Source organism: Triticum urartu, chromosome 7A (assembly GCF_056163025.1).
Source record: "Triticum urartu cultivar PI428250 chromosome 7A, HENAU_Tu73, whole genome shotgun sequence".
NCBI lineage: Eukaryota > Viridiplantae > Streptophyta > Magnoliopsida > Poales > Poaceae > Triticum > Triticum urartu.
In genome coordinates, this window is record NC_141879.1 from 96,643,025 (window position 1) to 96,654,909 (window position 11,885).

Consider the following 11,885-nt stretch of genomic DNA (forward strand, 5'->3'; position numbering starts at 1 on the left):
TTGGTCACATTGAGCTCATTATGATGATGCATTACCGAGTGGGCCCAGAGATACCTCTCCGTCATACGGAGTGACAAATCCCAGTCTCGATTCGTGCCAACCCAACAGACACTTTCGGAGATACCCGTAGTGCACCTTTATAGTCACCCAGTTACGTTGTGACGTTTGGCACACCCAAAGCACTCCTAAGGTATCTGGGAGTTGCACAATCTCATGGTCTAAGGAAATGATACTTGACATTCAGAAAAGCTCTAGCAAACGAACTACACGATCTTTGAGCTATGCTTAGGATTGGGTCTTGTCCATCACATCATTCTCCTAATGATGTGATCCCGTTATCAATGACATCCAATGTCCATAGTCAGGAAACCATGACTATCTTTTGATCAACAAGCTAGTCAACTAGAGGCTCACTAGGGACGTGTTGTGGTCTATGTATTCACACATGTATTACGATTTCCGGATAACACAATTATAGCATGAACAATAGACAATTATCATGAACAAGGAAATATAATAATAACCATTTTATTATTGCCTCTAGGGCATATTTCCAACAGTCTCCCACTTGCACTAGAGTCAATAATCTAGTTACATTGTGATGAATCGAACACCCATAGAGTTCTGGTGTTGATCATGTTTTGCTCTAGGGAGAGGTTTAGTCAACGGATCTGCCACATTCAGGTCCATATGTACTTTACAAATATCTATGTCTCCATTTTGAACACTTTCACGAATGGAGTTGAAGCGACGCTTGATATGCCTGGTCTTCCTGTGAAACCTGGGCTCCTTGGCAAGGGCAATAGCTCCAGTGTTGTCACAGAAGAGAGTCATCGGGCCTGACGCATTGGGAATGACTCCTAGGTCGGTAATGAACTCCTTCACCCAGATTGCTTCTTGTGCTGCCTCCGAGGCTGCCATGTACTCCGCTTCACATGTAGATCCCGCCACAACACTTATCTTGCAACTGCACCAGCTTACTGCCCCACCATTCAAAATATACACGTATCCGGTTTGTGACTTAGAGTCATCCAGATCTGTGTCGAAGCTAGCATCGACGTAACCCTTTATGACAAGCTCTTCGTCACCTCCATAAACGAGAAACATATCCTTAGTCCTCTTCAGGTACTTCAGGATATTCTTGACCGCTGTCCAGTGTTCCATGCCGGGATTACTTTGGTACCTTCCTAACAAACTTATGGCAAGGTTTACATCAGGTCTGGTACACAGCATGTCATACATAATAGATCCTATGGCCGAGGCATAGGGGACGACACTCATCTTTTCTCTATCTTCTGCCGTGGTCGGGCATTGAGCCGTACTCAATTGCATACCTTGCAATACAGGCAAGAACCCCTTCTTGGACTGATCCATATTGAACTTCTTCAATATCTTGTCAAGGTACGTACTCTGTGAAAGACCAATGAGGCGTCTTGATCTATCTCTATAGATATTGATGCCTAATATATAAGCAGCTTCTCCAAGGTCCTTCATTGAAAAACACTTGTTCAAGTAGGCCTTTATGCTTTCCAAGAATTCTATATCATTTCCCATCAACAGTATGTCATCCACATATAATATGAGAAATGCTACCGAGCTCCCACTCACTTTCTTGTAAACACATGCTTCTCCATAAGTCTGTGTAAACCCAAACGCTTTGATCATCTCATCAAATCGAATGTTCCAACTCCGAGATGCTTGCACCAACCCATAGATTGAGCGTTGGAGCTTGCACACCTTGTTAGCATTCTTAGGATTAACAAAACCTTCCGGCTGCATCATATACAATTCTTCCTTGAGAAAGCCGTTAAGGAATGCCGTTTTGACGTCCATTTTCCATATCTCATAATCATAGAATGCGGCAATTGCTAACATGATTCGGACGGACTTCAGCTTCGCTACGGGTGAGAAAGTCTCATCGTAGTCAACCCCTTGAACTTGTCGATAACCCTTAGCAACGAGTCGAGCCTTGTAGATGGTCACATTACCATCTGCGTCTGTCTTCTTTTTAAAGATCCATTTATTTTCTATGGCTCGCCGATCATCGGGCAAGTCAGTCAAAGTCCATACTTCGTTTTCATACATGGATCTTATCTCGGATTTCATGGCTTCTAGCCATTTGTCGGAATCTAGGCCCGCCATCGCTTCCTCATAGTTCGAAGGTTCACCGTTGTCTAACAACATGATTTCCAAGATAGGGTTGTCGTACCACTCTGGTGCGGAACGTGTCCTTGTGGACCTACGAAGTTCAGTAGCAACTTGATCTGAAGTTTCATGATCATCATCATTAACTTCCTCTCTAGTCGGTGCAGGCACCTCAGGAACATTTTCTTGAGCTGCGCCACTCTCCGGTTCAAGAGGCAATACTTCATCAAGTTCTACTTTCCTCCCACTTACTTCTTTTGAGGGAAACTCTTTCTCTAGAAAGGATCCATTCTTGGCAACAAAGATTTTGCCTTCGGATCTGAGGTAGAAGGTATACCCAATAGTTTCTTTAGGGTATCCTATGAAGACGCATTTTTCTGATTTGGGTTCGAGCTTTTCAGGTTGAAGTTTCTTCACATAAGCATCGCATCCCCAAACTTTTAGAAACGACAGCTTAGGTTTCTTCCCAAACCATAATTCATATGGTGTTGTCTCAACGGATTTCGACGGAGCCCTATTTAAAGTGAATGCGGCAGTCTCTAAAGCATAGCCCCAAAATGACAGCGGTAGATCGGTAAGAGACATCATAGATCGCACCATATCCAATAGAGTGCGATTACGACATTCGGACACACCATTACGCTGAGGTGTCCAGGCGGCGTGAGTTGTGAAACTATTCCACATTTTCTTAAGTGCGTGCCAAATTCGTGACTCAAGTATTCTCCCCCATGATCTGATCGCAAGAACTTGATTTTCCTGTCACGTTGATTCTCAACCTCACTCTGAAATTCCTTGAACTTTTCAAAGGTCTCAGACTTGTGTTTCATTAAGTAGACATACCCATATCTACTCAAATCATCAGTGAGGGTGAGAACATAACGATAGCCACCGCGAGCCTCAACACTCATTGGACCGCACACATCAGTATGTATGATTTCCAATAAGTTGGTTGCTCGCTCCATTGTTTCTGAGAACGGAGTCTTGGTAATTTTACCCATGAGGCATGGTTCGCACGTGTCAAATGATTCATAATCAAGAGACTCCAAAAGTCCATCTGCATGGAGCTTCTTCATGCGTTTGACACCTATGTGACCAAGGCAGCAGTGCCACAAGTATGTGGGACTATCATTATCAACCTTACATCTTTTGGTATTCACACTATGAATATGTGTAACATTATGTTCGAGATTCATTAAGAATAAACCATTCACCAGCGGGGCATGACCATAAAACATATCTCTCATATGAATAGAACAACCATTATTCTTGGATTTAAATGAGTAGCCATCTCGAATTAAACGAGATCCTGATACAATGTTCATGCTCAAAGCTGGCACTATATAACAATTATTGAGGTTTAAAACTAATCCCGTAGGTAAATGTAGAGGTAGCGTGCCGACGGCGATCACATCGACCTTGGAACCATTCCCGACACGCATCGTCACCTCATCCTTCCCCAGTCTCTGCTTATTCCGCAGCTCCTGCTTTGAGTTACAAATGTGAGCAACTGCACCGGTATCAAATACCCAGGAGCTACTACGAGTACTGGTAAGGTACACATCAATTACATGTATATCACATATACCTTTAGTGTTGCTGGCCTTCTTGTCCGCTAAGTATTTGGGGCAGTTCCGCTTCCAGTGACCACTTCCCTTGCAATAAAAACACTCAGTCTCGGGCTTGGGTCTATTCTTTGGCTTCTTCCCGACAACTTGCTTACCGGGCGCGGCAACCCCCTTGCCGTCCTTCTTGAAGTTCTTCTTACCCTTTCCTTTCTTAAACTTAGTGGTTTTATTCACCATCAACACTTGATGTTCCTTTTTGATCTCCACCTCCGCTAATTTCAGCATCGAATATACCTCAGGAATGGTCTTTTCCATCCCCTGCATATTGAAGTTCATCACAAAGCTCTTGTAGCTCGGTGGAAGCGACTGAAGGATTCTGTCAATGACCGCGTCATCCGGGAGATTAACTCCCAGCTGAGTCAAGCGGTTGTGCAACCCAGACATTTTGAGTATGTGCTCGCTGACAGAACTATTTTCCTCCATCTTACAACTGAAGAACTTGTCGGAGACTTCATATCTCTCGACCCGGGCATGAGCTTGGAAAACCATTTTCAGCTCTTCGAACATCTCATATGCTCCATGTTGCTCAAAACGCTTTTGGAGCCCCGGTTCTAAGCTGTAAAGCATGCCGCACTGAACAAGGGAGTAATCATCAGCATGTGACTGCCAAGCATTCATAACGTCTTGGTTCTCTGGGATGGGTGCGTCACCTAGCGGTGCTTCTAGGACATAATATTTCTTGGCAGCTATGAGGATGATCCTCAGGTTCCGGACCCAGCCCGTATAGTTGCTGCCATCATCTTTCAGCTTGGTTTTCTCTAGGAACGCGTTGAAGTTGAGGGCAACATTAGTGTGAGCCATTTGATCTACAAGACACATTGTAAAGATTTTAGACTAAGTTCATGATAATTAAGTTCGTCTAATCAAATTATTCAATGAACTCCCACTCAGATAGACATCCCTCCAGTCATCTAAGTGAAACATGATCCGAGTCAACTAGGCCGTGTCCGATCATCACGTGAGACGGACTAGTCAACATCGGTGAACATCTTCATGTTGATCGTATCTTCTATATGACTCATGCTCGACCTTTTGGTCTTCCGTGTTCCGAGGCCATGTTTGTACATGCTAGGCTCGTCAAGTCAACCTAAGTGTATTGCGTGTGTAAATCTGGCTAACACCCGTTGTATTCGAACGTTAGAATCTATCACACCCGATCATCACGTGGTGCTTCGAAACAACGAACCTTCGCAATGGTGCATAGTTAGGGGGAACATTTTCTTGAAATTATTGCGAGGGATCATCTTATTTAAGCTACCGTCATTCTAAGCAAATAAGATGTAAAACATGATAAACATCACATGCAATCAAATAGTGACATGATATGGCCAATATCATTTTGCTCCTTATGATCTCCATCTTCGGGGCGCCATGATCATCGTCGTCACCGGCATGACACCATGATCTCCATCATCGTGTCTTCATGAAGTTGTCTCGTCATCTATTACTTCTACTACTATGGCTAACGGTATAACAATAAAGTAAACTAATTACATGACGTTATATGTTGACACGCAGGTCATAAATAAATTAAGACAACTCCTATGGCTCCTGCCGGTTGTCATACTCATCGACATGCAAGTCGTGATTCCTATTACAAGAACATGATCAGTCTCATACATCACATATATCATTCATCACATCCTTTTTGGCCATATCACATCACACGGCACATGCTGCAAAAACAAGTTAGACGTCCTCTAATTGTTGTTGCAAATTTTTACGTGGCTGCTATAGGTTTCTTAGCAAGAACGTTTCTTACCTACGCCAAAACCACAACGTGATATGCCAATTTCTATTTACCCTTCATAAGGACCCTTTTCATCGAATCCGATCCGACTAAAGTGGGAGAGACAGACACCCGCTAGCCACCTTATGCAACTAGTGCATGTCAGTCGGTGGAACCAGTCTCACGTAAGCGTACGTGTAAGGTTGGTCCGGGCCGCTTCATCCCACGATACCGCCGAATCAAGATAAGACTAGTAACGGCAAGTAAATTGACAATATCGATGCCCACAACTGCTTTGTGTTCTACTCGTGCATAGAAGCTACGCATAGACCTAGCTCATGATGCCACTGTTGGGGAACGTAGTAGAATTTAAAATTTTCTACGCATCACCAAGATCAATCTATGGAGTTATCTAGCAACGAGGGAAAGGGGAGTGCATCTACATACCCTTGTAGATCGCGAGCGGAAGCGTTCAAGAGAACGGGGTTGATGGAGTCGTACTCGTCGTGATCCAAATCACCGATGACCTAGCGCCGAACGGACGGCACCTCCGCGTTCAACACACGTACGGTTGGGAAGACGTCTCCTCCTTCTTGATCCAGCAAAGGGAAGGAGAGGTTGATGGAGATCCAGCAGCAGGACGGCGTGGTTGTGGAAGCAACGACGATCTCGGCAGGGCTTCGCCAAGCTCAGCAAGAGGGAGAGGTGTCACGGGAGGGAGAGGGAGGCGCCAGGGACTTGGTGCGGCTGCCCTCCCTCCCCCCACTATATATAGGGCCCCTAGGGGGGGGGGCGCCGGCCCTAGAGATTGGATCTCAGGGGGGGGGGGGGGGCGGCCAAGGGGGGGGTGGCTTGCCCCCCAAGCCAAGTGGGGCGCCCCCACCCCTAGGGTTTCCAACCCTAGGCGCAGGGGGAGGCCCAAGAGGGGCGCACCAGCCCACCAGGGGCTGGTTCCCTTCCCCACTTCAGCCCATGGGGCCCTCCGGGATAGGTGGCCCCACCCGGTGGACCCCCGGGACCCTTCCGGTGGTCCCGGTACAATACCGGTGACCCCCGAAACTTTCCCGATGGCCGAAACTGGACTTCCTATATACAATTCTTCACCTCCGGACCATTCCGGAACTCCTTGTGACGTCCGGGATCTCATCCGGGACTCCGAACAACTTTCGGGTTACCGCATACTAATATCTCAACAACCCTAGCGTCACCGAACCTTAAGTGTGTAGACCCTACGGGTTCGGGAGACACGTAGACATGACCGAGACGACTCTCCGGTCAATAACCAACAGCGGGATCTGGATACCCATGTTGGCTCCCACATGTTCCTCGATGATCTCATCGGATGAACCACGATGTCAAGGATTCAATCAATCTCGTATACAATTCCCTTTGTCAATCGGTAGGTTACTCGCCCGAGACTCGATCGTCGGTATCCCAATACCTCGTTCAATCTCGTTACCGGCAAGTCACTTTACTCGTACCGTAATGCATGATCCCGTGATCAACCACTTGGTCACATTGAGCTCATTATGATGATGCATTACCGAGTGGGCCTAGAGATACCTCTCCGTCATACGGAGTGACAAATCCCAGTCTCGATTCGTGCCAACCCAACAGACACTTTCGGAGATACCCGTAGTGCACCTTTATAGTCACCCAGTTACGTTGTGATGTTTGGCACACCCAAAGCACTCCTACGGTATCCGGGAGTTGCACAATCTCATGGTCTAAGGAAATGATACTTGACATTCGGAAAAGCTCTAGGAAACGAACTACACGATCTTTGAGCTATGCTTAAGATTGGGTCTTGTCCATCACATCATTCTCCTAATGATGTGATCCCATTATCAATGACATCCAATGTCCATAGTCAGGAAACCATGACTATCTTTTGATCAACGAGCTAGTCAACTAGAGGCTCACTAGGGACGTGTTGTGGTCTATGTATTCACACATGTATTACGATTTCCGGATAACACAATTATAGCATGAACAATAGACAATTATCATGAACAAGGAAATATAATAATAACCATTTTATTATTGCCTCTAGGGCATATTTCCAACATACTACTCCCATGGAAACTGACGACGGGGCTTGGATCAGTCCAGCCTGTGACGCCCGGATAATTAACCTACAGTAATCCCCCGCTAATGATGCCACGTCACCTCAGTTACTGTTGATAAACTCTGAATAGTTCAAAAACGAAACAAAACCAAATTTAATTAAAGGCAAACAATAAAAGTTTTCAAATTTTAAAACCAAATTGTTCGGGTTGTGCCCAATAATGCATAAGTAATTATGGTGGAGAAAATAAACTTTTATAAAGTGTTTAACTACTCTAAAAGTAAATAAGATAGTAGCAAAGACAACTAATTAAATGCCTTTTACAATTAATAAAATACTAAACTATTTTATTTTGTCACCAACCTTTTTGTGGCATTGGGGTATTTTGAAACACTAATTTAGGTACTACTTATGTATTTTATAAAACAAAAGTATATAGAAAATAAAATAGAAAACTAATAAACAGGAAATAAATAAAAAGTAAGAAAAAAAACAAAACAAAAGAGGAGGACCCCCCCTAGCCAACTGGGCCCGACGACCCAGCCGGCCAGCCCATCTGGCCCTAACCGGCCCAGCCCCACTCCCTTAACCACCCACTACGACTGAACCCTAGCGACCCCCTCCCCACTTCCCCCCGATCCCCACCCCGTTCCCTCGTCCTTCCACCCCGCCGCCACTGCACAACACACACACGGGAGAGGAGCTCCCTCCTGTCCGATGCTGCGCCGACGACTCTGGCCGCTTCACTGCCCTTCCCCGTCGCTCGGTCATCTCTCCTCCCTTCGTTCTCCCCAGCAGCTCGCCGCGCCCCTCTTCCTCCTCCTGTGGCCGAGCGCAGCCACCACCTCGCCGTGGCCATGGCCAACGGCCTTCCTGAGCTGCTCGTGCTGCCCTACGGCTTCCTTGACGTCGTCCACGACCTCCACGTGCCCGAGACCGACTGGAGCGGCCCCAAGTCGGCGACATCGACGGTTCCCCGTCGCGTCCACTGGAGCTCCTCCTCGACCCCTGCCGTCGCCGACGCCGTCAACGCACGCCGCCGCGCCGCTGCACCTCGTCACCACATCACCGTCGTCTCCGACTTCCTCCTCGACCCCAACTGCCCCGTGCCCTGCAACCCCTCGTGAGGCCCCCTCCTTCTCCTCTGCCCCGCCCCTCACGCGCGCCGCGCCTAGCGTCGTCCTTGTCCCGCGCGCCTCGCTCTGCTCTAGCCCGTGGCCGCCTTCGCCGGCCAGCGCTCGTGCGCGCCCCTCGTTAGGCCTTGCCCCGCCTCTGCTCCGCCTGCCGCTGCGGCCTCTCCGCGTCGCCCACTGGCCTTTGCCGCCTCCCCTGGCCGACGACCGCATCGTTGGCCTTGCCTAGGTCGCGCCTGACTAGGCTTGGGCGCCCACGCCCGCAACCGCGCTCGAACCGCTAAGGCCCTCTGGGCCTATGACGAAAGGGCCCCACCCCCGAACGTTTCTTAAAATAAAAATAAAAATAAAAAATATAATAAAAATAAAATTAATTAATTAATTAATTAACTTAATTAATTATGATTAAATTAGCTAATTAAGATTAATTAACCTAATGACTAATTAACCTAATTAACTACTGTTAATTAGCTAACAGAGTATGACAGTGGGGCCCACCCCCCTAATTAATACTAATTAGGTTAATTAAAATGTTTAATTAAAATGTGTCACTGACCAGTGGGACCCACTGGTCAGGTTGACCAGTCAACCCCGTTGACTGCTGATGTCATAAATCCATTTTTGAAATTAAATTAAATAATTAATTAAATTCCAGAAATTAATAAAATCTTTAGAAAATCATATCTTTTAATCCGTAACTCGGATTAAAATATTTTCAACATGAAAGTTGCTCAGAGTGACGGGGCGAATCCGGATACGCAACCCGTTCGTCCGCCACGCATCTCTAGCATAGCGAACACGCAACTTTCCCCCTCCGGTTCCTTTGCCTGAAAATGAGAAACACTGGGGATACTTTCCCGGATGTTTTTCCCCTTCACCGGTACCACCTCGTACCGCCTTAGGGCACACCTAGCATCATGCTTTGTCATGTCATGCATCATCATGCATTTGTTTGCATTATATTTATTGTTTCTTCCCCCTCGTCTCTCGCTAGACACCGAGATCGACGCCGCTGCTACCCAGTACGACTACGGTGTTGACGACCCCTCTCTCTTGCCAGAGCAACCAGGCAAGCCCCCCCTTGATCACCAGATATCGTCTACTCTCCTCTATACTGCTTGCATTAGAGTAGTGTAGCATGTTACTGCTTTCCGTTAATCCTATCCTGATGCATAGCCTGTCCTTGCTACTACTGTTGTTACCTTTACCTGCAATCCTAATGCTTAGTATAGGATGCTAGTTTATCATCAGTGGCCCTTCATTCTTGTCCGTCTGCCATGCTATACTATCGGGTCGCGATCACTCGGGAGGTGATCACGGGTATATACTATATACCTTATACATGATACATGTGATGACTAAAAGACGGGTCGGCTCGTAGGAGTACCCGCGAGTGGATCTTTGTGGCGAAGCGACAGGGCAGGTTGAGACCACCTAGGAGAGAGGTGGGCCTGGCCCTGGTCGGCGTTCGCGATTATTTCAAGATAACACGTTTAACGAGATCTTGGTATTTGATCTGAGTCTGGCCACTGGCCTATACACACTAACCATCTACGCGGGGACAGTTATGGGCACTCGACGTCGTGGTATCAGCCGAAGCCTTCGTGACGTCAGCGACTGAGCGGCGCGAGCCGGATTGGAACATAAGCCTGCTCTTGTATTAAGGGGGCTAGTTCTGCTTCCGGCCGCCCTCGCAACATGCAGGTGTGCAATGGGCGATGGGCCCAGACCCCTGCGCCATAGGATTTAAACTGGCATGCTGATCTCTCTGTTGTGCCTAGGTAGGGCTGCGACGTGTTGATCTTCCGAGGCCGGGCATGACCCAGGAAAGTGTGTCTGGCCAAATGGGATCGAGCGTGTTGGGTTATGTGGTGCACCCCTGCAGGGAAGTTAATCTATTCGAATAGCCGTGATCTTCGGTAACATGACGACTTGGAGTTGTACCTTGACCTTATGACAACTAGAACCGGATACTTAATAAAACGCACCTTTCCAAGTGCCAGATACAACCCGGTGGTCGCTCTCTAACAGGGCGACGAGGAGAGGATCATCGGTTAGAATTATGCTATGCGATGCTACTTGGTGAACTTACCATCTACTCTCTTCTCCTGCTGCAAGATGGAGGTTACCAGAAGCGTAGTCTTCGAAAGGACTAGTTATCCCTCTCTTATTCCGGCATTATGCAGTTCAGTCCACATATGATAGCCTTTTCCATTTGATACCAATGCATACATATGTAGTGTAGTTCCTTGCTTGCGAGTACTTTGGATGAGTACTCACGGTTGCTTTGCTCTCCCTTTTCCCCCTTTCTATACTCGATTGCTGCGACTAGACGTTGGAGCCCTGGAGCCAGACGCCACCGTCGATGACGACTACTACTACTCAGGAGGTGCCTACTACTACGTGCAGCTCGCTGACGACGACCAGGAGTTGTTTAGGTGGACCCCAGGCAGGAGGCCTGCGCCTCTTTCGATCTGTATCTCAGTTTGTGCTAGCCTTCTTAAGGCAAACTTGTTTAACTTATGTCTGTACTCAGATTTTGTTGCTTCCGCTGACTCGTCTATGATCGAGCTCTAGCATTCGAGCCCTCGAGGCCCCTGGCTTGTAATATGATGCTTGTATGACTTATTTTATTTGTAGAGTTGTGTTGTGATATCTTCCTGTGAGTCCCTAATCTTGATCGTACACGTTTGCGTGTATGATTAGTGTACGATTGAATCGGGGGCGTCACACGGCCCCTAGCCAAATACCACTCTGGAGACCAACATGGCTCCGGAGTCGAGCGAGCAGCCCCCTTCAAGGGAAGGGGGAGTGCCGACTCCGCAGGCAACCTCTATCAATCTGGAGGCGCCGGATATGTTGAAGGAAGCACTTCAACGTGCTTCTGTCGTGGAAGAGCACCGTGCCCTGATGGGTACGGTGGTTGAGAAGGTTTAGTCTGCCAAAAGCGGTCTGAACGAAGCTTTCACTAGTCTGTTAATAGGTTTTGAAGTAAGTGATATAACATGCCTAGCCGCTTTTCGTATTGGAAGAATATGCCTGTATATAGATAGTAGCCCCTGAGACTCTGTTTGGATCTTTGGGAAAAAGAGCCGGATAGAGGATCAAATAGTCGCCAAAGATAACGCATTCATCTATTTTGATAAACAAGCTTCATTGTTGGCGGCTTCAGCTAAGGATGCTGA

At 47.2% G+C, this 11,885-nt stretch overlaps 1 long non-coding RNA gene across 1 annotated transcript; it reads left to right on the top strand.

The window, feature by feature from the left end:
• Positions 1-8,202: 8,202 nt before the first annotated feature.
• On the top strand, positions 8,203-11,353 carry LOC125523207 (uncharacterized). The gene is made up of 2 exons (XR_015609715.1): positions 8,203-8,690; positions 11,033-11,353. It is a non-coding gene; the product is annotated as an uncharacterized LOC125523207 (long non-coding RNA).
• The last annotated feature ends 532 nt before the right edge of the window (positions 11,354-11,885 follow it).